We start from the raw sequence: 26547 nt of genomic DNA, 5'->3' as shown, positions 1-26547 counted from the left end.
CCTTAAAACGTCCCAGTGCTTAGGCCTGTGTGAGTATCCCTGCACTCATAATAGCCATTGTTTTCCTGGAAATATATGATGTTTAAGTAATAATTGATAGCCAAGTGCAAATCACAGTCAGACTCAAAATGCTCAAATCCCTGAAATTTGGATGCATGCAGAGTTTGGTTGAATGCCCATCCCTTAGTGGAACTGGGTTTTGTTTTTAGAAAGGCTAGATTGCAAAGGTTCACTGAGAATTCTCCAAAGGCAATAAAACTGCAGAATAGGGTTGACCATTATCTGTAAATGTATTTTGTATTAAGTTAGAATGAACGTATCCCTTACTCACCGTGCGCTGCCTCAGCACAAAGCTTCACCCTGCTTGGGGTGCCTCGGAGAATGAGCTGCTGGAAGGAATTAACAGTATGAGGCATGAGGCTGGGAAAGAACATCCAGACTGTTGGTTGTCAAAGCCAAATTAACAGCTTTTACAGCATCAGTGGTTTGTCGGCAAAACTGTCCATCGCAGAGAACTGCTAGTGACACAACTTAACCCTTCCAGCCTTATGAAGTAGGTGGAGAGCTGGGTGGCACAGCGAGTTATTGGAACCTACAGTCCTAAACAGTGCGACACTTTGTAAGAATAATAATGCAGGGAGATATGCGATGATTGAGCTTAGCAATTAGGAACCGGCTTTCCATTCCCAGCTGGAAGAAGCACATTTGCCCTCAGTCAGGGTAGGTGCCCCAGACAGGGTAGATGCCAGAAGTATGTTCCCGATGTCGGGGGTGCCCAGACCCACTGGCCGCAGTCTGAGGATACAGAGTAGACCATTTAGTACAAAGGTGGGGAGAAATTTCTTCACCCAGAGAGTGGGTTCAGGTACAATACGGACCAGGAATATAGAACATAGAAAATGGGGGCAGGAGGAGGTAATTCAGCCCTCCGATCCTGCTCCGCCTTTCATAATGATTGTGGCTAATTATCCAACTCAATAGCCTAATCCTGCTTTCCTCCGATATCCTTTGATCCCCTTCACCCTAAATGCCATATCTGACTGCTTCTTGAAAACATACAATGTTTTGGCCTCAACTACTTCCTGTGGTAATGAATTCCACAGGCCGACCACTCTCTGGGTGAAGAAATTTCTCCTCATCTTTGTACTAAATGGTCTACTCTGTATCTGGCTCTATCTGACTGGGGAGCAATACCTCCAAATTAAAATTCTTATCCTTGTGTTTATATTTCTCCATGGCCTCACCTTTCCCCATGTCCTCCTTCAATCTTACAACCCGAAGAGAACTTTGTGTTCCTCCAGTTCTGGGCTCTTTTGAAACCCCAAATTTAACTGCTTCACTATTCGTAACTGTGCCGAGAGCACACTGGGCCCGAAGTTCTGGAATTCCCCCCCACTAAAGTCTCCGGCTCTTTCTCTTCCTTTACTTAAAACCTGCTTCTTTGATCAAGTGTTTGATCCCGTCTATGAATATCTCCCCGTGTGTCTCAGTGTGAAAATTTGGTTGATAACATTCCTGCCAAGCAACTTGGGAGAAATTCTTATTGTACAAAGTGAAAAGCACTATAGAAATGCAATTTGTTGTTGGTGGCACTGGATGGCTGAAATGGGAAAGGGTTCATTGCCATACATTAACATGATTGGGCTCAAAACAGCCCTTTCATGAATGTTAATTTAAATCAAAGGCACAAGGACTGCGGATTCTGGAAATTTGACACCCAAATGGAAAATGTTGGAAAAACCAGGAGGCCTGACAGCATCTATGGAGAGGGAAAACCAGTCAACGGGCAACATTTAACATTGGTGGCGTGGGAGCGGGTAGGGGTTCTGTGTTGGGGAAGGCAGGGAGTTCCCATCAGGCACTGAACTGACCAGCTATGGGCTTTCACCGGAATTCAGGATCACGGGGATTGAAATACCGAAAACATCACCGTTGCTGCCAGCAAATGACCCAGGGAAAGGCTGAGCTACCCTCAATTACAACTCGAGAGAGATGATTGGTAATACAAAGGCTTTAATTAGCAGAGAACCAGACAGCTGCCGAGAAGTGTGCTCACTGCATGCTGCCCACTGGACATGACCTTATATATGGCTTCCTGGGGGGTGGAGCCGGAGGCGGAGTCCCCCAGGGTTCCAAGCCCGGTCTTAAAGGGATCATTACATTAAAGGTGCAGTAATCAATCATCACAAAGGCCCAGGATTGTTGAAGCATACAGGCTTCAGGTGAATGAGAGCAGGAAGTGTATCGTAAGATGGGGTCGCTAACTGGGAGGGGGGAGAGGTTGGAGGAAAGGACACAACGTGGTTTTCAGCACTGGTTTTCAGTGAGGGGCCCCATGGCCCAGTAACCCTCCTAAAGGACCACAAGCAATCCTGGCCGATGTCCTTGCATGACAAATCCTCCCTCCACCTGCCATTGGTTGACTAGCGGCTGCAGTGGGATGAGGTGCTGAAAGGGCCTCAATTAGTGTTTGAGCAGAAAGGCTGCTCACAGGTCTTCCCACCCCTGACTTAATTGGGCAAAGGGGGGAAAGGCAGCAGAGTACCCATCCCGTACCCTCCCACCCAATCAACTGCCACCACCCACCTGCGGAGGGCAGCATTAAATTCTGCTCAACTTCTCAGGTCGATGATCCAACCTGCAGACGAACTGCCTACTCAGTTCCCCTCTCCCAAGCTACTGCCAGACCTACTGAGAATAACCAACATTTTATTTTATGTTTCTCCCATGGAGAAGGCAGAGCAGAGTCTTTTGTTCACTCTCCCAAGTGCCCATTCTTCAGGTGTAAGCCAAGGCAGTGAGTGTCAGCAGCCTATTTAACAATGGGAGGAATCACAATGGATCCTAGCCCTGTCCTCATATACACAGGGAATTGCCTCCTTGGGGATCCTCTGCTGAAGACTGGTGGAACCCCTGTACAGATAGATGAACAGGGTTTGGTGACAATTTTCAAACAAAGTTAGAGAGAACACTTGTCCCTCACCGCCACCGCCTGGATGTTCCTGATTCCCATTTACATGCCGTTGTCAGCAGGGATCGCTGGATACTTAGTCGATCTATTTTTCCACTTCCAATCCTAGCTCCCAAACTCTGTCTCAGCTCAGATCTGTGAACACAACACAAACATTGGATCAAATGTGGGGCTGGATTCTCCGTTTGGGAGATTAAGACCCCACGCCAGCGTGGAAACGGTGGTCTTTTACGCGACAGGGCCACCGATTCCCTGTTTCGCTTTGGGCTAGCAGGGAGACAGTGTAGAGCTCCCAGCTCTAGCTGCCGATTCGGCCCTGAGCATTTCCGGTTCTGTGGCCGCGCGTGCGCACTGCGACGGCCTGCGGAGGCTGCGCTGTGCCTCACGCTGGACTCAGCCCGCGGACCCGGACCGCAAATGTAGCGCCCCTTTTGGCCGCTCGCGCGCCCCGGGCTGCCCGCCCACAGTGCCCCCAGCCCCGAATGAAGTACCCCTGCCCACGGATCGACCCTCCCCTGACTGTGGCGCCGCCGGACTGAGTCCGAAGCTGCCACGCGAGATTCCCGGACGGTGTGAGCAAACTTAACCCACACCGTCCGGAATTCGGCCAGTCGGGACGGAGCATTGCGGGACGGGCCTCAGGTAATGGTCTGAGGTCATGGATAATCCGCGTGGCCTACTCCTAGAGTACGCCACTTTTCAGGGTGCGGAGAATACAAAAACCGGCGCCGCTCCCAATATTGGCATCAAAAGGGATTCTCCGTCCCGTCGCCGAACGCGAAATCCAGCCCGTGATGTTCCTGACTACTAAACCAGAAGAAAGAGAGACTTGCAATTATATAATGCCTTTCATGACCACCAGAACTCTCAAAGCATTTTACTGCCAATGAAGTATTTTTGAAATATAGGCCGGAGTTTCCGTTGCGAGTCCATCCCGCTACCGCTGTTAGAGGCGATGGAGAATTTGGCGCTCGCCGTGTCTGCCATTCACTGCAGCGGTACCAGAGAATCACACTGCCCTGAATGGATGGGGAATCCCGTCCATGGGCTGAGGTTTTCCAGCCCTTCCCTTTGGTGGGATCTTCTGGTCCTGCCAAAGGCGACTCACCGTGGCGGACTGCCAGGTGACATGTCCGGCAAGGCTTGCAAATGGTCATTGGTCGCGGGCAATGGTAAGCCACCTGCACCGCGGGAAAACATGTCATGGCGGGGGGGGAGGTGGGGGGGGGGTGAGAAGGGGAGGCAGAATACCCACCCCCCACGGTGACTGATCTAATGTTAGAAATACAACAGTCAAATTATGCACAGTAAGATCCCACAAATTACAATGTGATAATGACAAGATAATGTGTTTGTGTGACTGATTGAGGGATAAGGATTATCCACCAGGGGTACCTCCCTTGCTCCTCTTAAAAATGGTACCACTGTATCTTTTATACCTACCTAAAGAGGCAGATGGTATTTCGGTTTATCTCACCTAAAAGATTGAAGTGTAGTCACCGAGAAATCCCGTTCACAACGGCGGGGTTGGTAAACCCTGCTGGCAGGCCGCTTCTGCCGCCGAAAAGCAGGCGGCGGGGTTGGTCGGCAAATCCCGCCGTCAAACTGCAACAGTGCAGCACTTCCTCAGCATTGTGCTGGACTGCCAGCCTCAGTTGTTGCGCAATAAGCTCAGCAACTTTTGACTCAGCGAATCCAACTGAACCACAGCTGAGGCAGGCATGTAGGTGCACTTGTGCACGAAACCACAATCAAATTCCAAACATTTCAGCAATTATAATATCAACAGTGACAGCACAGAGGGAAGTTAGAAATACCCTGGGTAGGATTCTCTCAGCCTGGGGCCGGGCCGGAGAATCCCCACGACCATCGCAAATCGTGCCCCGACGCCGGGAGAATCGGCGCCATTGGCGCCGGTGTGGTCGGCGCGGCGCCGGTAGGGGGCCGCTCTACACGGGATGGGCCAAGCGGCCGTCGCAAAGAACCCAAGTCCCACTGGCGCCATTCACACCTGCTCTCAGCCGGCAGGACCTCGGTGTGGAAGGGTCCGGGGGCGGCCTGTGGGGGGGGGGGGAGGGGGGGATCGACCCTGGGGGAGGCCTCCATTGTGGCCTGGCCCGCGATCGGGGCCCACCGATCAGCGGGCCGGCCTCTCGGGATGGGGGCCTCCATTCTTCCGCGCCGGCCCCTTTAGCCCTACGCCATGTTGCATTGGGGCCGGCACGGAGAAGGGAGCCACTGCTCATGCACGCGATGGCGCCGGTGCCACTGCGCATGCGCGGACTGACGCCGGGATCAGCCCAGTTGGCGCCGGGATCAGCAGCTGGAGCGGCGTAGGGGCCAGAATTGCTGATCCTGAGGCCGTGTCGACGCCGTCGAGAAACGCGACAGCGTTTCCGACGGCGTCAACACTTTGCCTCAGTATCACAGAATCCCGCCCCTTTAGGAATTTAGATCAATAAAATATAGGATCTAGCTTATCAAGTGAATTGAGCATTGTAATCAAACATTACTGCTTTTTGATAAAAGAAAATAAAGTAAGAGCAAAAGACTTGCATTTATTTTGCATCCTTGATGACCACCAGATATCTCAAAGTGCTTTATATCCGATGAAGCACTTTTTGAATTTCATTTCTGGAGCTTCTAGAAAGCTATTGACCTGGAAGCAGGAATTAATTGCCCAGTGAGTACTTTGGAGAGTTTATTGCAGTTTGAAAAAGCTGTCCATTCATTGTACTTTTGAACAATTTCAAGAGAGATCATTGTGGGGCAGATCTGTGTGCGGTTTTAAAAGTGAATGCATTTCTGCAAGGGTTGCTGACATTGCCAAATGTAACTTGCGGCACAGCTTGTCAAACAGCATTGTCCATGGACATGGCGGAACGTGATTCAAGAGAAGTCACAGTTGACAACTGCCCGTCATCTGTTGAAGTGAACATGCTGCAGCTGAGTAAGCAGAAGGTCCCAACGACATCAGTTATTAGCAGCAGAGGTATAAAAACATTCTGTTACCAGTGCGCAAACCAACATTGGCACAAGAATTGTCCATTTGTGAAGGCAGAATGCTACGGCACCATCCTGACTTGGAAATATACCGCCATTCGTTCATTGTTGCTGGGTAAAATTCTTGGAATTCCCTCCCTAACAGCACTGTGGCTAAACCTACATTGCAGCGGTTCAAGAAGGCAGCTCACCACCACCTTCTATGGGGCAACTGAGGACGGCAATAATTGGTGGCCTAGCCAGCAAAGCCCACGTCCTGTGAATTAACAATAGGAAAGAAGGGTATCTCCTTGACGCATGTCGAAAGAATGTAGGTGGAGAAAATGTTGGCTGGAGGAAATGGCTCTCACTGCACATGGGGAACAGTGTGCTATTTTCATGATGTGCTTATTTCAGCTCCAAATAGCCAGGTCCATGATGTCAGGCTGAATAAAAAGCTTCAATGTTTGGGAATGTATGAAGTTTAGGTGAAGGCAGACAAATAAGAAATGTTAAAACACTCTATAGAATTTTGGGGCCACGGAGTAGACAAAGATGAGTTCCCAAGACTAAGTTTCAAACAATAAAAAAGGTGCCATACCATCAAACTGTCGCTAAGCTCAGATCTTTCAAGGTCTCGTGACTTACTATGGTAAACCCGACCCTAATTTGACAACCTTATTGCATTCATTGAATGAACTTTTAAGGAAGGGCTTTCCCTGGAATTGGACAAAAGAGCGTGACAAAACATTCGAGTTGGGAAAAAGTAATTCGCTAGATTGTACAATACTTGCGCATTATGATGTGTCTGAGTAAATTAAGCTGGCAGACGGAGTGGGTTCTGGGATCTCTTAAGGGTTGGATAAGGATATTGATAAGGAGAGACTGATTGCATTGGTCTCATGTACGCTCAGTACCAGTGAGTGAAATTATGCTCAAACAGACTGTGAAGCATTATCTTCGATTGCTGGAGTAGGAAGATTTCAGAAATACTTGCATGGTTGTAGTTTCGCGATCGAGACTATTCATAAGCCACTGACATTTGAATCCAAAATTCCCAGTTCCCAATTTATCAGCAATACAAATGCAGAGATGGACGTGGATTTTGCCTGCTTATCAGTACGACATTAAGTACAAATATTTGGAAGATCATTATAATGCCGACACAATGTCTAGATTGCCATTCCTGTCAGATATCGAGCCCAACAGGGAAGATGTATTTTTCTTTTCATAAGTAGGTGAGTTGCCAGCAGGTGGCAGCACAGGGGCCCTGGATTGTGCAGGGTCCAGGACTATACTGTAATTGGCTGGCCCCACCCAAGCACATCTTTGGACACTAAGGGGCAATGTATGCATGGCCAATCCACCTCACCTGCACACCTTTGGACTGAAACTGGAGCACCCGGAGGGAACCCAGGCAGACACGGGGAGAACTTGCAGACCCCACACCGACAGTCACCCAAGGTTGGCATTGAACTCGGTCCCTGGTGCTGTGATGCAGCAGTGCTAACCACTGTGCCACCGTGCAAACCTCATGATCAACATTTAGGGATGAGCAAAGCGTCTAGCGAGAAGCTATCTTTGGCAGCTCGGGATAGATAAGACAAAGAAGACACAGTGAAGCACTGTAGAGTGTGTCAAGCTGAAGAAAATAAGCTCCAGTACAACAATGGAAATGAACAGGTGGGGCATGGCAGAGGCTGCACATTTTGCAGAATTTGAAGGGCAACAGTTATTCATTGCACTAGATGGACATTCAAGCTAGAAAAGCTCTAAATATATGGCATAGTTTGGTTGCTGCTTATGGGTTCCCAGAGGAAATTGTGTCCAACAATGGACATCAGTTTTCTTCACAAGAATTTTCTTCAGAAACATTCATAAGAATAAATGGGGGAAAACGGAGTAGCTATCCGTCATATATATAGAAACATACATAGAAAATAGAAGCAGAAGGAGGCCATTCGGCCCTTTGAACCTACTCTGCCATTCATTTCTGGCCATGGCTGATCATCAAGTTCAATACCTTGATGCCACCTTCTCCCAATATCCCTTGATCCCTTTATCCCCAACAGCTATCCAATTTCTTCTTGAAATTATACAACGTTTTGGCCTTAACTACTTTTTGTAGCAGTAAATTCGACAGGTTCACCACTCTCTGAGTGAAGGAATTTCTCCTCACCTCAGTCCTGAAAGCTTTAGCCCTTATCCTCAAACTATGATCCCTGGTTCTGGACTCCCCCACCATCAGGAACATTCTTTCTGAATCTATCCTGTCTAATCTGTTAGAATTTTATAAGTTTCTCTGAGATCCCCTCTCACTCCTTTAAACTCCTATGAATATAATCCTAATTGACTCAAACTTCTCCTCATATGACAGTCCTACCATCCAAGGAATCAGCCTGGTAAACCTTCGCTGTACTCCCTCAATAGCAAGAATACCCTTCCTCAGATAATGACACCAAAACTGCACACGTTACTCTGGGTATGGCCTCACCAATGCCCTACACAATTGCAGTAAAACATTTCTATTCCGATACTCAAATCCTCTCGCTATGAAGGCCAACGTACCAGTTGCCTTCTTTACTGCCTGCTGTACCTGCGCACTTCCTGTCAGTGACTGATGCACGAGGACACCAAGGTCTCGCTGAGTATCCACCTCTCTCAATTTACACCCATTCGAATAATAATCTGCCTTCCTATTTTTGCTACTGAAGCGGATAACCTCACATTTACCACACTATGCTGCCTCTGCCAGGCATATATGCATGCTCTCAACCTGTTCAAATCCCGCTGAAGCATCTCTGCATCCTCCTCACAGCTCACCCTCCCACCCAACTTTATACCATCTGAAAATTTGGAGATAATATATTTAGCTCCCTCGTCCAAATCATTAATATATAATGTGACAGTCGGGGTCTGAGCACAGATCCCAGCAGTACTCCACTTGTCACTGCCTGCCAATCGGAAAAAGACCCACTTATTCCAAATTTTGCTTCCTGTCTGCTCACCAGCTTTCTATCCATATCAAGACACTATCCGCAATCTCATGTGCTTTAATTTAGTAATCTGCTATGTGACGCCTTGTCAAAAACCTTCTGAAAGTCTAAATGAACCACATCCACCGGTTCTCCCTGGTCAACGCTACTACCACTAATAATAATCTTTATTAATGTCACAAGTAGGAATTGAACCCGCATGCCTGGCGCTGTGAAGCAACAATTCTAATCACTATGCTACTGTGCCACACAAGTTACATCTACTTACATTTTCAAAGGATTCTAGTAGGTCCTCGGTTCGATTCCTGGGACTTGGGTCACTGTCTGTGGGGAGTCTGCACGTTCTCCCCGTGTCTACGTGGGTTTCCTCCGGGCCCACCGGTTCCCTCCCACAAGTCCCAAAAGACATGCTGTTAGGTAATTTGGACATTCTAAATTCTCCCTCTGTGTACCCGAACAGGCGCCGAAATGTGGCGACTAGGGGCTTTTCACAGTAACTTCGTTGCAGTGTTAATGTAAGCCTATTTGTGACAATAAAGATTATTAAATTATTCGATTTATCAAGCATGATTTCCCTTTCTTAAATCCATCCTGACTTTGTCTGATCGTACCTCTGCTTTCTAAATGCTGTGCTATGAAATCCTTGATAATGGACTGAATGGACCCAATTTTAAATGGAATAGCAGAGCGCTCAGTACAAATTGTCCAGCATGCTGCTGTTAAACAAATGCGAGGTTAAAATGGAAGAAACTTCTGTTGTCGTTGAATCACCAACTGGTAATTGTTTTGTTTATTTATCTTTGAACACCTCACACTATTAGCTGCATGATGCCAGCTTAATTGGTTCTAAGAGGACAGCCTAGAACAATGCTTTAATTCTTGAAGCCACATTTAATTCAATCAATAGAAGAGCATGAATCTAGGCAGAAAAAGAGTCATGGTAGGGGTAGAGTGATAGAAAATAATCTGAACTAGGACCAGAAGGTTAAGGTGGAAGAACATCATCGTCAGTGATTTAAAGCGGACGTAGGAAGAGTTGTAAAATTATTAGGTTGCCGCACTTATTTGATCAAAATGTTTGGGAGTGGAAGGGTAGGTTTGTATGTACGGATCATTCTTCACTTTCATAGGTTCAAAAAGAGGAAGAGAGGAATCAAAATGAGTCTGATGAATTGGATGGTTGGGATATGCGTAGAGCACCAATAGTTACTTCAACACAAGTTGTGCCTGAAAATAGTTTAGATCCGATTCAGAGTTGGAAAGACATGCCTGATGAAGTAGAAAATGCAACTGAAGTTCAAGGTCAAAATCAATCATTGTTGAACAACATTTCTCAGACTCAGGCCCAGATGGGCCAAGGTACTTCCCCAAGCCCTGAGAATATGGATCAAGAAAGGGGGCATCCTCTTAGGAACAGGAACCAGTGGTTAAGTTGGATTTGTAAATAAGCAATAAACAAGATAAGTGCATGCATTGTATGGATGTTGAAAATTGTGCAACTTTCTCATTGGAGGGAGGAGTGTAGGAGTGTGGCTGTTTGTGTATGTATGTATATAAGCCAAACCAGAGTAAACCAGACAGCTTCTTGCCTTGCAAAAAATATGCAGTCATATTTTTATATTATTCATAAAGAGCTAGGAACTCATTGTCTAAAAGCAAAATACTGTGGATGCTGTAAATCTGAAATAAAATGCTGGCTAAACTCAGCAGATCTGGCAACATCTGTGTCGAGAGAATCAGAATTTATGGGCTGGATTTCTGCCCCGACCCGCCGGCGGGATGCTCCGTTATGCTGGCTGGTCAATGGGGTTTCCCATTGTGGGGCAGCCCCACGTCGTCGGGAATCCCCCGGGCGCTGGCAAAACGGAGAATCCCACCGGCAGAGAATCCCGCCCACTGGAACTGATGTCATGTGAATATATGTCCTGGGGTGCCACATTTACTACAGTGTTGCACTACAGTCATGTGCTGACTAACATTGTATCAATCTACCAGCCACATGAAGAACTGCAAGGAAGACACTCAAGAAGCTCCAGCATTTTGCGTCGAAAGTGTGCTTATTTCTAACTTATGAGAACCCCAAGGCAAATCCCGTTTTTAATGACTGAAATGTTTGAAGGTATTGAGGAAGCTTTAGAAAGAGGAACAAGAAGAATGGGTGCTTAGTTAGAATGAACCGGGACAATGGGGAGATGTGCTACAGAAAGGGCAAACAGGACAAAGAGAAACAAAGCACCGTGATCACAGACAGAGAGGATCATCATTTTGATGAAGCTCCAGTCCCCTGGGTGGGCCCGAAACAAGATGGAAGAGTTCTAAAGAATCAAGGGTACATGTCGAATAGAGATGCAACATGATTGACGACTGCTGAGAGGTTGGATTTTCAGCGATGACTGATGAGGGCAGAAGGAACAGAGAGGATTTTTTTTGAGGCAAGAAAGAAAAGGAGGGAAGTGAATGATATAGCACCTTTCACAGCCTCAGGACATCCCAGAGCAGTTTACACCCAATGAAATACCTTTCCAAGTGTACTCCTTGTTATAAGGTAGACTGGAAGTTGACAGCAGTTTCAGAATTTAAAGAGTTAAAATCTGAAGAGAATCATTGAGAATGTCATGGATCATTAAACCAACTACAGGTATATAGAATTGCAAGAGAAAGAAAAAAACATGGGATCTTTTAGAAATAGTGCCATGAAATCTCCTCCTGTCGAGCACCTGGCCTTCCCCGCCTGTATTTATTTAACGTTCACACCGAATAGGACTTTTGAACAGAATAGCATTTGTGCCTGTCCGTGGTTAATGGGGGTGGAGCATAGGGATTCTGCTGGCTTGGTGTGTGACACAGATCCTGACAAAAAGATGGTTGAATTTTCTTTTTCTTTTTCCTTTTTGCATGCGCCAATGTTTCGCAAAAGAAAAGAGCCCAGCTCCATTGTTACACCCAACCAAAGAGAGTGAACTGGCTGATTTAGTAATATCTGGATGAATGGGCTAGCGAATCCACTTACAGTACTGTGGATTCATCATTTGAAGGAGTGAAGCAGAAAAGATTTGCACTTCTACAGCGCCTCTTACTCTCTCATGAGATCCCACAAACAGCTTTATAGCCAATCAGTGATGCGTGGTCACTGTTGGAATGTGGGGACGTGGAATCCGATGTAGCTTTCCTTAGAGCAGAGACGGTTGAGAGGAGATTTGCTTGATGTGCATAATCATGAGGGGTCTGGAAGGATAGTGAAGAAGAGGGACCCAGGTTCAAGGTAAATAACAAAAGAAACATTGGAGACATGAGGTCAAACCTATTCACATTGGAAGTGGTTAGGATCTGGAATGCACTGCATGAAACTGAGGTGGAGGTAGGTCAAACCGAGAAGGAATTGGATTGCCACCTGACAAGGAAGACTGCGCAGAGCTGCAGGAACACGTTCAGGCAGTGGCATTGGGTAAATTATTCCTTCAGAGAACCAGAACAGACACGAAGGGCTGAATGGCCTCCTTCTGTGCTGTGCTGTGCCCGTTATGTGATTCAATTTTCACACAGCAAGCTCCCACAAGAGATGTCACAATGAACTGATGATGCCCTTTAGTGATGTTGATTGAGGGGTGAATGTTGGCCAGGGCGAGAGGAAGAACTCATCTGCTCTTCGAAAAAATATTGTGGGGTCTTTAATGTCCAGCCAAGAGGGTAAATGAGGCCCCTCATCCAATGTCTCACCGAAGGATGGAACATCTGCAATGGCAGCTCGGACAGTGAATGTGAGTCAGCCCCCATGCTCGGAATCTGGGCTTGTGGGTCTGGGAACTTTCATTCTAATGGAGACTTCTGCTGTTAATTCTGGTCCCGATTCGATTTTCAATGCTTAAAAGAAGGAAAATGTTGCTGGAAATCTGCTCGGGTTACTGCGCACTTCAAGCTTCAGTTTGCAGAAATGTAAGTGAAATGGGGAATAATTTGACTTACTGGTGGCAGTGCCAGTCTGTTGGCAGTTTAGGTGAAAAATAGAGCCTGAAAATGCTCAAGATACATAGCAAGTCTCCCGACATCTGAAGGCCCAATAGGCTAATATTTGGAATGGCGATACCCATATCTAGATTGATGATCTGCCTCTGCTTTTATCTATTGCCTGTGAATATTCAGCCCTTTCAGCTATTTTAGATGACTTGATTTCTGCGGTGACCTTTGTTTAAGGTAAGACACACCAGGAGCAACATAGCAGGTAATGTACAATGTATCGTCCTGCCGCAAAGTGCGCACAGCCAAATGATTGCAAATAGGCACACCCTGCAGAAGCTAATTCAAGGTGGTCGGCACACAGCGGTCAGTTAGAAGTTAATTCTTTCCATAGATGGGCAGCTGCTTGTAAATCCCCAATTCCTCCTCGCCGAGGAAATGCTAAGAAATGTGACCACGAGGTAGTTCACAGACCCAGTCAGGGTTTCAAAATCTGAATGCCCCCTGTGGTTTAACACCAGCCCGATATTTGGCACCTCCTCACGGCAGAGTGAGGGATAATTCCGGTCATGAACCGTACCTTGTGGTTAAGTGGGCTTAGCGCATTCCGAACCTCTGTGGATCTATTCCGTGACCCTGTTCGCATTGCAGTCCCCGCCGTAGGGACTTTAGGCAATGAAAGTTTACAGGAAGATAATAATAATCTTTTATTAGTGTCACAAGTAGGCTTACATTAACACTGCAATGAAGTTACTGTGAAAATCCCCCAGTCGCCATACTCCGGCGCCTGTTCGGGTACACAGAGGGAGAATTCAGAATGTCCAAATCACCTAACAAGCATGTCTTTCGGGACTTGTGGGAGGAAACCGGAGCACCCGGAGGAAACCCACGCAGACACGGGGAGAACGTGCAGACTCCGCACAGACAGTGACCCAAGCGGGAATCGAATTTGGGACCTTGGCGCTGTGAAGCAATAGTGCTAACCACTGTGCTACCAGCTCCATGGCGGAAGAGGGAGGTGCCCACTGAGAAAGCATGATGTCAGCTTACAACACTCAAACAGTAAAAAGCAGCTCCACAACTTGTGCCAAGCACAAAACAAACACCTCTGAAGCATTTGTCTTAGTTTCTCTTTATTTTATGAAGCGAGTTTGCTGCATAACTGAGGGCAGCAAGGTTGTGAGTGAGCTGCACTGGGTTAGTCTCATCAGCAGAATATGAATCTCCCACATGGGATGAAGGCACGATTGTTATGCATGGCGACCTATTAAAAAAAACATGACGGCACTTTCCCACTGGTTAATATATGACTATTAATAACTTGATGTGCCTGATGTAATTGGCCTTAGCGCCCCAGAGGGAAAAGAGGATGGAATAAAATCCTACCGGGGTAAGTCTCCAGATCATTATCTCATGACTCTGTTGATGGAAAGAGTGCAAGTGTAAATGTCGGGTGGAGTGCGGATAAGGCACAGTGGAAATGTTCCATCATCGTTGAATACCCCGCAGACATTGAGAGGCCAGCATTTGAATCATCAGGGATTTTCAAGAATGCAGACTGTCCATTCAACCTGTATCCCCTCCCAAACCCCATATCCTGATTTATTTCCAGCACCTTTGATATAAAACCTGTCCGAAAGAGTTTCACAGGAGTGATTATCAACAGATTGACACCGAGCCACATTAGGAAACATTCGGACACATAACCAAATACTTGGGCTCAGAGGTGGGATTTAAGGAATTTCTTAAAGGAGAAGAGCAAGGTATAAGAGAGTGGAGGTCCAGGGACGTAATTTCACAACCAGCTGAAGGCCTAGTTGCTAATGGTGGAGCAATGAAAATCAGGGGATGCCCAGGAGACCCGGGTTGATGGGTTGTAAGGCTGGAGAGCCGGAATGAGAGAATTCCCTTGTGCTAGATTAATGGGTGAAAGACAAACATTTCAATTAATTGCATAAGAGTTCAGGGGATATACTGCACAAAAACAGGCCATTTGGACCAACCAATCCATGCTGCTGTAGATATGCCACTCGAGTTGCCACTCGAGTTACCCCCATCTTTTCTCACATAAATCTACCATCTTGTCCCTCAATTCCCTTTTCCCTAATACGTTTGTTCACTTTCCCCTTAAATGCATCTATACTATTTGCAACAACCACACCCTGCAGAACTGAATTCCCCCCTTGTATCAGTTTTTTGATGAAGAGGTTTCTCCTGAATTCCCAACTGGATTTCTTGGTGATGATCTTCTGATATTGATGGTTTCTGGTTATCCTCCTCGCCAAAGTAGAAACATTCTCACTGTTTTCACTTCATCAAAACCTTTCAGAATTTTAAAGGCTTCTCTATTAGGTTATCCCTCAGTTTTTTTTCCCCAAGGGAACAGAGACCCAGGGCGTGATTCTCCGAGGCCGCGCCGGTTGGGAGAATCACCGGCCACGCATTATATCGTGCGACGCCGGTCCGACGCCGTCCCGCTATTCTCTCAACCGGCAAGAACGACCCCGTCGAGTTCTGCGCCGCGCCAGCCGGAGAATCGCCCGAGACACTCACCACGACGATTCTCCGGTACCCCCGCTATTCTCCGGCCCGGATGGGCTGAGCGGCCACTCCGACACAACAGGTTCCTGCCGGCGCCGTCCACACCTGGTCGCTGCCGGCGGGAACGCTGGGGGGGGGCGGCCTGTGGGGGGTGGAGGGGGGTTCCTTCACTGGTGGGGGCCTCCGATGGGGTGTGGCCTGCGATCGGGGCCCACTGATTGGCGGACCGACCTCTCTGAAGGAGGACCTTGTTTCCTCCGCCGCCCCGCAAGATCCATCTGCCATCTTCCTGCGGGGCGGCCTCGGTGAGGACGGCAACCGCACATGCGCGGGTGACTTCATTTACGTGACGCCGGCCGCGTCATTTACGCGGCACCACTTTTTCCACGGCGCCAAGGCCAGCGCGCATAAAATACGCAACCCCGCTCCTAGCCTCCCAGGGGAGGGAGAATAGGGGGCTGGGAGCGGGCTCTGAAGCTGGAGTGAAACACTCCGATTTTCACTCCGGCGTCGGCACTTTGTCTCCCTTTGGGAGAATTGCGCCCCTTGTCTGTCAGTCCTTTCCTGATATGTATTTCCTCTCACTTCTGAGATCATACTTGTAAATCTTCTCTGCACCATCTCCAGTGTCCGTATATCCTTATTATAATGTGGCGACTAGAACTGCGTTGCCGTACTCTACATGTGCTATCCCGTGTGCTTGTTTCCATTTTATATTAGTGCCCTTGCTGAACCGTGGCTCAACTTTTAGTGATCAGTGTATTTGTACTCTGAGACCCCCTTGTTCCTCTTGCCTACCTAGACTTGCAGCTTTCAAGTAATAAGTCACCTTCCTACCAAAATGTGCAACCTCACATTGATCTGAGTTGAACATCACTTGACAATTATGCCCATCCTGCACATTTATTCATCTCCTCTTGTAATTTGTTGCAGTCCCCCTTTGTATTGAGTAGCCTCCTCCCCTACCCCAACCCATTTGGTGAAATCCCCAAGTTTTCATTCCAAAGTTGAATCGGCGATTTAAATTGTGAATAGCAGTGGCCCCAGCACTGATGCTTGTTGAATACCACTTTCTAGATTCTGCTACTTTGAATAACTTACTCCACCCCTTACTTTCTGCCTTGAAGCCAGTTGGCAAACCATTCCGCCATTTGTCCTGACTCCACTTTCTCTGACCTTGGTCATTAGTCTATTATGGGGCATCTTATCGAAGGCCTTTTGAAAAGCCAGATAAATTACATCTACTACATTACCATTCTCTTCTCTCTTTTCAATTTTCCTTTTTGAAATCCATGCTGACTATTTGATGTTATTTTTCTCATTCTTTGATGCTTTTCCATTCTCTCCTTTCCTAAGGATTCCATTATTTTTCCAACCACTGATGTTAAGCTGATTGGCCAATAATTCCCTGGAAATGCTAGTTAATAATGATTACTATTTCATATGTAATACGGTCAGTGTGGTGGCACAGTGGTGACCAAAGCTGCCTCACAGTGCCACGGACCCAGATTCACTTCCTGTCTTGGGTGAGTGTCTGTGTAGAGTTTGTGCGTTCACCCCATGTCTGCACGGGTTTTCCCCCAGGTACTCCAGTTTCCTCCCACAATCTAAAGATGTGCGGGTTAGGTGAATTGGTCATGCAATATTGCCCCTTGGTGTCCAAAGGGTTAGGTGGGGTTATGGGGACAGGGTGGGGGCATGGACCTAGGAAGGATGCTGTTTTGGAGGATCGGTGCAGACCTGATGGGCCGAATGGCCTCCTTTTGCACTGTAGGGATTCATGATTCTATTTTATGGTACTATATTACAGAACAGATGATGTCATTGCTCACAAGGTCAAAAAGGTTAGGAAAGGGGCAGCACAGTGGCACAATAGTTAGCATTGCAGTCTCACAGCGCCGAGGTCCCAGGTTCAATCCCGGCTCTGGGTCACTGTCTGTGTGGAGTTTGCACATTCTCCCCGTGTTTACGTGGGTTTCGCCCCCACAACACAAAGATGTGCAGGGTAGGTGGATTGGACACAATAAATTGCCCCTTAATTGGAAAAAATGAATTGGGTGCTCTAAATTTTATTAAAACATTAGGAAAGTAGAAGAATCAAATCTTGGAAGTAATGATGAGGTCACGTCAAAACTGGAGACAGAAAGAACTGAAGGTTGGTTGAAGGGTCCGGAAGGATCGAGGTACTAAAAATGAATTCGAACATTAAAAGAAACTGGAGCGGGAGTCATCAATATGACCCCTTGAGCCATTGCAGGGTAGTGTAGTGGCACGGTAGCACAGTGGTTAGCACAGTTGCTTCCCAGCTTCAGGGTCCAAGGTTCCCACTTGGGTCACTGTCTGTGCTGGAGTCTGCATGTTCTCCCCGTGTGTGCGTAGGTTTCCTCTGGGTGCTCCGGTTTCCTCCCACAGTCCAAAGATGTGCAGATTAGGTGGATTAACCATGCTAAATTGCCTTTAGTGTCCAAAAATGGTGAGGCGGAGTTACTGGGTTATGGGGGTAGGATGGAGGTGTGGGATCTGTGATTATCCCTCTCTCCAGTCGCTCCATCTGGACCTGTAAAGACTTAATTACCTGCAAAGACTCGCATTCTAAGTATTGTCTTGCATCATTGGCTTGGTCTATATATGTGTTTCTGGAACCCACCTCTTCATTCACCTGAGGAAGGAGCTGCGCTCCGAAAACTAGTGATTCGAAACAATCCTGTTGGACCTTAACCTGGTGTTGTCAGACTTCTTTTCTAAGGAAGGATATTCTTGCAATGGAGGGTGCGCAGCGAAGGTTTACCAGGCTGATTCCTGGAATGACTGGACTGTCGTATGAGGAGAGACTAAGTCGGAAGGGATTATATTCATTGGAGTTTAGAAGAGTGAGAGTGGATCTCATAGAAACTTACAAAATTCTAACAGGATTGGATAGATAGATTCAGAAAGAATGTTCCCGATGGTGGGGGAGTCCAGAACCAGGGATCATAGTTTGAGGATAAGGGGTAAACCTTTTAGGACTGAGGTGAGGAGACATTTCTTCATCCAGAGAGTGGTGAATCTGTGGAATTTGCTATCTGTTTAATTAGATATAGCTCTTGGGGCTAAATTGATCAAGGGATATGGGGGGACGGCATGATCACGGTATTGAGCTTGATGATCAGCCATGATCATAAATGAATGGTGGAGCAGGCTCGAAGGGCCGAATGGCCTCCTCCTGCTTCTACTTTCTATGTTTCTATCAGGGACTCACATGGACTGAACTCTGCCATGCAGGAAACACCCACTGGACCTTACGGTAAAAGCAAATTACTACGCAAGCTGAATTCTGAAACAAAAACAGAAAATGCTGGACAATCACAGCAAGTCTGTCAGCGTATGTAGAGAGAATGGAGCTAACGTTTCAGTTCAGGATGATGCTTTTTCGAAGCTGTCAGGGACTCTTCCAGACTCGAAACGTCAGCTCCGTTCTCTCGCCACAGCTGCCGTCAGGCCTGCTGAGGTTGTCAAGCATTTTCTCTTTTTGTTCCTCTGGACTTTGACCTCTTGGTCTTTGGAAATTACATGAGCTAACGTTCTTTTCTAACCACTTTATTGTACCTTTGTGCGTGAGACAGAGGGATGGCAAACACTCTCCCCACCCCGAGTTTAAATGTGAATAAACTAACCTTCTGAGTTAATCATAAAAACGGGTGTGCTGCAAATTATTTAAAAAATGCACCTCACAAACCAAGTGTTGGGAATACACGGCACCGCATTCTTTTAAAATAATTGAAAACAACCTCTGCTTATAGTCAGGTGGGGGGTTGGGGACATTTAACTGTCCCCTAAAATAACCTAGAAACAAAACAGCAAAGCCTTAAGCTGCAGTGGTTCAAGAAAGCTTGCCTATCAGGGATGGGCAATAAATGTTGGCTCTGTCGCCCTGGGAAACAATATGTGGGGACAGATGAGAGTGTTTTTGAATGTGTGAGAGGGATGTCCTACCAGATAACACCTTTTCCTTCTAATTAGTCAGGGCATAATTTGACCTTCTGTTGTCTGACTGAGGCTAATGCTCCAAACAGACAACGCGCTACACTGATGCATGATAAATCCAATCAGGTCATTTGATAGTATGTGGGATTTTCCCATTTCCAAAGTTATTCATATTCAGGGCAGGATGTTCCAGCCCTGCCTGCCATCGGGATCATCCGGTCCTGCCGGAAGCCTATAGACTTTTGGCATGGCTGCCCAGTTTCCCGCAGCGGGTCCTACCATGACAGGTCCGGCAAATCCCACCACCATCTCAGCATCAGAATTCTTTGTGAAACCAATTAGGTGTGAGATCTCCAATTTTCAGTCTTCCACCATTCTTGGCCATTCAGCCTCCCAGGCCTTCAAATCTTCTGTCCTCAATTCTCTCCAACACCTTCGCCTTCTTTATGACCCTCTTAAAACCTATTTCTTTGACCAAGTCATTGTGATTACAGCCAGGTGACGGAACGGCTCCCCACTCTTTGCACCTTGAGGTTAACCCCAGCAGGTGTTTTAAACCAATTCAGTGAGTGTTTAACTGTTTAAGTGCTGTAGCTGTAAAAGACACACAGAGACAGGTTATCTGGTAAATTTTCAAAGAACAAGAAACAGCATTTATTGTGCTCAACACCCAATATGTCAATATGTAAAACTCCAACCCTCACTTACACATTCATACACTCCCACAGAAGGATGGAACAAAGAGGGAGGGTAGGAAAATATGAGTCCCAAAAAAAACAACCATGGATTCTATAGATTGATGACTTGGCTCAGAGACCCTTCTGCATTCTGCATCAGGATGATTTGATATGTTGACGGACAATTTCTGCCTCTTCTTCTGGAGTCTGTAGCTGCTTGGTCTGTGTTAAGGATGCTACCTTTGACGTTTGACTGGTCAGAATACAGAGAGGACACTTGAAAATTAGCGAAAGAAAAGGAGGGAGAGAGAGTGCGAGAGGCGAGTCTTTCTTTTGCTGATACCCGCGCACAGTCGTTCTGCACTCTTTCTGATCAGGCAAAGCAGTTTCTAAAAGCACAAGAAATTAGCTTTTTTATCACATGACCTCCATAATGGGGGATTGTCACTGGACTAGTAAACCAGAGACCCAGAGTAATGCTCTGGGGACCTGGGTTTAAATCCCTCCACTGCAGGTGGTGAAATTTGAATTAAATAAAAATCTGGAATTAAAAGTCTGATGAAACCAATTGTTGTAAAAACCCATCTGGTTCACTAATGTCCTTCAGGGAAGGAAATTTGCCACCCTTGCCTGGCCTGGCCGACTTGTGACTCCAGACCCATAGGAATGTGGTTGACTCTTAACTTCTCCCTCAATGGCAATTAGGGATGGGCAATAAATGCTGGCACAGCCAGCCACACCCACATCCCATGAACGAGTGAAACAAAATTCACATACCAGTTAGTTTCCAAATGTAGATGCAGAGAGCTGAGGAACCCTCATTCCAGATCCATAATTTTAACTGATTAGGTTACATGGGAGGGGCTGTGGGTGATGCTGTGTATGTCTGGGGGAGTCCATTGTCCAAAGTGACAGAGTCTAACGCTATCAGTGGTCCACACCCCCCTGAAGCCAAAGGTTGTGTCTGGATGTTTTGTAGATGATTCAGGAGATGGGTCAGTCACATCTATTCAAGTCGATTGTCTCTGGTGGGCGACTTCAGGATAGGTTTGTAAGTAGCAAGGTGCAGCTATGTACATGGTCGGTATTCAACCACTGTTGAAACTGCTGTTTGTGTTACTTAAAATGTTGTGGTTCAGTGTTTTCAAAACTTATTCTGTGGCTTCAGCCCAGTCAATGAACAAAGTCATTTTCAATATAAAACGTTGTTGTATAACATCGTTGTCAAATTTAATTGCAGGCTCATGAAACGTTATTTTACAAACTTCATGTTATGACAGTAGCTCAAATTTCTATGTTAAACTCCACTGAATTCCCATGAATTAGGCTTCACTTTGATGGGAGCACAGAACTGTCACTCTGTTCATGTTGCACGTCTCCACTCGTTTCCAGGTCCACGCTGAGAGCACTCTTACATTCATTCGACATGATGGTTCAGAGACTGCCAAGAACTTGATTGTTCATTTTTCCCTTTGAGGTGACACACTAGCTTTCAAAAGTTTCAGCCCGGAGTTCGGCAAGCGATTAATTTATGTGACACCACTGTCACTGTTTGCCATGCTCGGGACACGGGGCCCTGCGAAGTTAACACAGTGACACACACTGACAGACAGCGTGTTGCAGTGATGGTAACGCTGGTGTACGGGCGAACTGGCACAGAGTGAGCAAGCAGGACATCTTTGATAAATCAAATGGTACACAAAATTGTCCAGAGGCAAGGGAAGGACGGAAATATGAAGTTTATAAGTTCTTTCTACAGAACGTTGCTGCAGTTGGACGCACAATGATGCCACATGAGGCAATTCACAGAGGTCAGTGCTGCTCTGCTGTGTAAACAGTGACTGAATCAATAAATCAGCGATGGGAACAGGGGGGAAATATTTAGTGAAGTGTATTTCAAAAAAATGATGAACTCACTGTTACAATGAGCTAATCTGTGTGTGTCTGATGCACAGTTTTGGTGGGTAGTGCTTCATGATGTGTGAAATGAATGGGAAATATCAAATTTCCTTTGGAATCTTTTTGTTTGAGATTTGAGGAACATAAATGAAGGACCTTTGGCATCGATGCCACAGGATGAATTTTGCTCTGGGGTCAGGGCATCAAGTTAATCTCCTGTCCTTGATCCTGCACGCGGCATTAGCAACTTCCTGTCTAATTAAAATCAGTGACTGGTGGCCCTCTAGCAGTGAAGAAACTGCAGCCTGTCAGTGCAGGTAGGGGAGAGAGAGGGTGCTTCAAGGTGGAGATATATTTTTTAAATATTGGAACATAAAAATGGTCCCAGCAGCCAGTCCATCCTCATGGAGACGGAATCCCTTCACAGGGCAGATTGCTGGATATTTGTATGTTGCCGGCCTGGGTATCTTGCTTAAATAGTGAATTGGAGCGCTGCTCCCCACCCGTGTCTGCCATCAGGTGGCCGCCTGCGTTTTCACCTCGTGTTTTGACTACTGCAGGGGGACCTTCCAGGGAAACTCCAGTGAGCGATGGAGAGGGTCTTAATAGGCCCCTTACTTGACTCAGGTGGCAATTGGACACTTGTGGGTAGGTGGCCATCTTTTTTATTTAAATCTTTATAATTGTCACAAGTAGGCTTACATTAACACAGCAATGAAGTTACTGTGAAAAGCCCCCAGTCGTTACATTCCATCGCCTATCTCACTCCCGACCTGGTTTCCTGAAAAGGTGGCATACCGCCACTCCGGTGGAAAATTCCAGGTAACTCCGCCTCCGGTGGGCTTCCAAGCTTGTGCTGCCAAGTTTCAAAAGAGGAAAAGGGAAAGGAAAAAATATTTATAATTGCAATTATATAGCCCATTTCATGAACACAGGGCATTCCAAAATACTCGATAGCCAAACTGGTGTAGTTTAGAAGTGTGGTGACTGGAGTAATGTAGGAACCATGGCAACCACCCAATAATATCCCACACACAGCCATGTGATAATAACCAGAGTGTGTTGTGACATCCTTGGGGCTGGTTTAGCTCACTTGGCTAGACAGCTGGTTCATGATACAGAGCGAGGTCATCAGCACGGGTTCAATTCCCATACCAGCTGAGGTCACTCATGACATCCCCGCCATCTCAATCTTGCCCCTCACCTGAGGTGTGGTGACCCTCAGGTTAAATCCCCCTCAAAGGGGAAAGCAGCCAATGGTCATCTGGGACTTTTCCTTTAGATGTTGACCAGGACACCAGGGTTATCACCCCACTCTTTCTCTGAGAAGAGAAAGAGTGATTTGGTCATCTGAAGGTTGGGGGCTGGATTCTCCGATTTTGGGGCTATGTCCCCACGCTGTCGGAAAAACTGTGGCCTTTCACGACAGAAAAACTGGCGCGAAAGGGCCACATATTCGTAGCACTGCAGGGGCAGTGCAGGGACCCGGCGTGAAACTGGCCGTATGAGTCTCCGTATGAGGCTCCCCCGGCCCTCCGATCGGCCCGACTGAGTCCGCAGCCGCCACGCTACTGTCCCGACCGGCAGGACCACATCAGATCCACGCCGTCGGAATTTCAGCCGGTCAGGGGCGGAGAAAGGCAGGGCAGGCTTCCTGCAATGGCCACAGGTAGGCGATACGCGGCACGTAAGCCATTTTCCGGGGCCCAGAGAATCGAGGATCCGGCGCCGGTCCCGATTTCATGCACCGAAATAGATTCTCCGCCCCGGCACCGGCCTCGATTCCGGCGTTGGGGTGTGGAGAATCCAGCCCTGGGTTTTTTTAAAATTGACAACTTAGGGTTGCAAAGACTTTGACCAAACTGAAGTCCTGGAAAACAACATGCTGAATTCAAGATGGCATTACAAATCTCACCTGCTCTAATTCACTGAAATATATGAAAATAACGCAGAATATTTTTACCAGGGATTTTCAATGGAGGCCATATTGGTTTGACTCGGAGCGAGATTCTCCACTCCCGCGCCGGTTGGGAGAATCGCCTGGGCCGCCAAAATTTCCCGTACGCCGGTCCGACGCCCTCCCAAGCGATTCTCCCAAGCGGCGGGAATGGCCCCGTCGAGTTCCGCGGGCCGCAGGCCGGAGAATCGCCGGAGACACCCAAAATGGCAATTCTCCGGCACCCCCGTTATTCTCAGGCCCGGATGGGCCGAGTAGCCAGGCCAAAACGGCGGGTTCCCCCCGGCGCCGTCCACACCTGGTCGCTGCCGTCGGGAACAGCGCGGGAACGCTGGGGGGGCGGCCTGCGGGGGGGGGAGGGGGGATCCTGCACCAGGGGGTACCTCAAATGTGCCATGGCCCACGATCGGTGCCCACCGATCGTCAGGCCGTCCTCTCTGTAGGAGGACCTCCTTCCTTCCGCGGCCCCACAAGATCCGTCCGCCATCTTCTTGCGGGGCGGACTCAGAGAGGACGGCAACCACGCATGCGCGGGTGACGCCAGTTATGCGGCGCCGGCCGCGTCATCTATGCGGCGCCGCCTTTACGCGGCGACAAGGCCTGCCGCGTGTAGATGACGCGGCCCCGATCCTAGCCCATTGTCGGGGCCTGAATCAGTCGGGATTGGGGTCGTTTCGCGCCGTCGTGAACCTCGACGGCGTTCACGACGGCGTGGGCACTTCGGCGCGGGAGTGGAGAATCCCGCCCATGGTTCGGTGAAAATGGCCAATACATATTGAGCTTTTGCAGGTAGTTCGGGATCTGCCTGGACTGCTACATGTCTCCTGATGAAACTGGTATTGGGCTACCAGAATCCTTAACTGAACCGTTATCGGTCTCAGTAACAGAGGAACAGTTTCTTGCTCGCAAAAATGTGGCAAACCTTATTTTCTGTTTTGAATGAAAGATAAGTCAGGGTTGCACAAATCATTTTCGTATCCAAAAGTGTTTTTACATTTTATTTTATCCTGTTTACGTGCAAACAACTGAAAATAGGTCGGATGAACAATTTATTTATGATTCTGCCTTTACAAGGGTTCCAAGAGTCAAAGAGCCCGTGGTGTGATCTGACCTGAGACCATGGTTATGTGGATATGTTGCACTGAGCAATTCTGAATTGTTTCTGACTTTCCCACTTAGTGGGGACACCAAGGTACACAAAAGTGCACTCGCCTGACAGTCGCTGACACTAACACAGACAAATTTAATAGCATCACATCACTTAGGGTATTCCTGGTGGGTACCCGCTGAGGTTTCCTGTTGCACACTGGAGGATTCTCTTACCAGCGGAAGCTTCAAGGACCCATCGTTTTTCAAGCCAGAGGAAAGCATCTGCACCCTGCTGGATCTGGTGTTAAGTGATAGTAGATCAATCATCCAGCAATTGTTTAAAACCTCCTTAGGTGGGCACTGCAAATTTTAAAACAAGTCTGATATGGTCTGTCATAATATGCACCCATGCACATCATGAGGTAAAAGCAGGCAGTGACAGACACCCAGGTGAGCCAATCAACGTACAGGACAGAACACGACCAATCACCAGACAGAACACCAGAGGGGGGCTTCCAACTATAAAACACACGAGGCATCAGCACTCCGCCTCTTTCCACTGGTGACAACTGTAGTGACAGTCAGGGTGTACACAGCAGACAGCACCTTCTACACGTGGATCAGAGCTAGCCTGGTCTAGATAGCTAAAGTTAGTTTACTTAGAGTAGTAGAGAGTCAACCCACAGGCAGCTGTGTGCTTCGTTACTGAAGTTCAATAAACGTATTGAACCAACGCCTACATTTGGTGTATGCTTTGTAATCTATCTGCATCGTGTTGCAGTCCGTGTTACCCGAGGCTGAATAACACGACATGGTCCTCAAAATTTGAGGCGCTAATCGCAAACTGCTGTCCAAGCTAAACATCACTGCATCACTCCCGCTCCTCCTTCAAACTTATTGGGCTGGAGTCTCCGCTTTTCAGGCTATGTCCTGACGTCGGCGTGGGAACGCTGGCGATTTACGACCGGACATTCGGTGCAAAATGGCCACCGATCCTCCATCTGGTGGGGGGCTAGCAGGCAGGCAGTGTAGAGCACCCGGCTCTCGCTGCCGATACGGCCGGAGAATTGCCGGGTCAGTGGCTGCGCATGGGCATGGCGGCGGACTGCAGCGGCTGTGCCGTGCAACATGGGGCCAGCCGCGCGCGGACCTGGCTGCCAAATAGTACTCCCCCTTTGGCTGGCTCGCGACCCCTGGACCACCCACCAACAGGACCCCCAGTCCCTGCTAAAGTCCCCCCTGCCCGCGGATCGGCTCTCCCCCGGGAGCGACGGCGCTGGACTGAGTCCGCAGCCGCCACGCAGGGTTCCCGAAAACTAACACCATAAGCGACCCACGCCGACGGGAACTCTGCCGGTCGGGGGCGGTGCATTGGGGGGAGGGCCACATGCAATGCTTTGGAGAGGGCGGAGCATCGGGCAAGCGGCCCTGCCCCTGATTTCATGCGCGAACTTTGATTTTCTGGCCGATCGCCGGACGCGATTTCACCGAATGCGATTTTTCCATTGGCGTCCGGAA

The sequence above is a fragment of the Scyliorhinus torazame genome, chromosome 10 (assembly GCF_047496885.1).
Source record: "Scyliorhinus torazame isolate Kashiwa2021f chromosome 10, sScyTor2.1, whole genome shotgun sequence".
Lineage (NCBI taxonomy): Eukaryota > Metazoa > Chordata > Chondrichthyes > Carcharhiniformes > Scyliorhinidae > Scyliorhinus > Scyliorhinus torazame.
Note: the sequence above shows the minus strand (reverse complement) of the source record.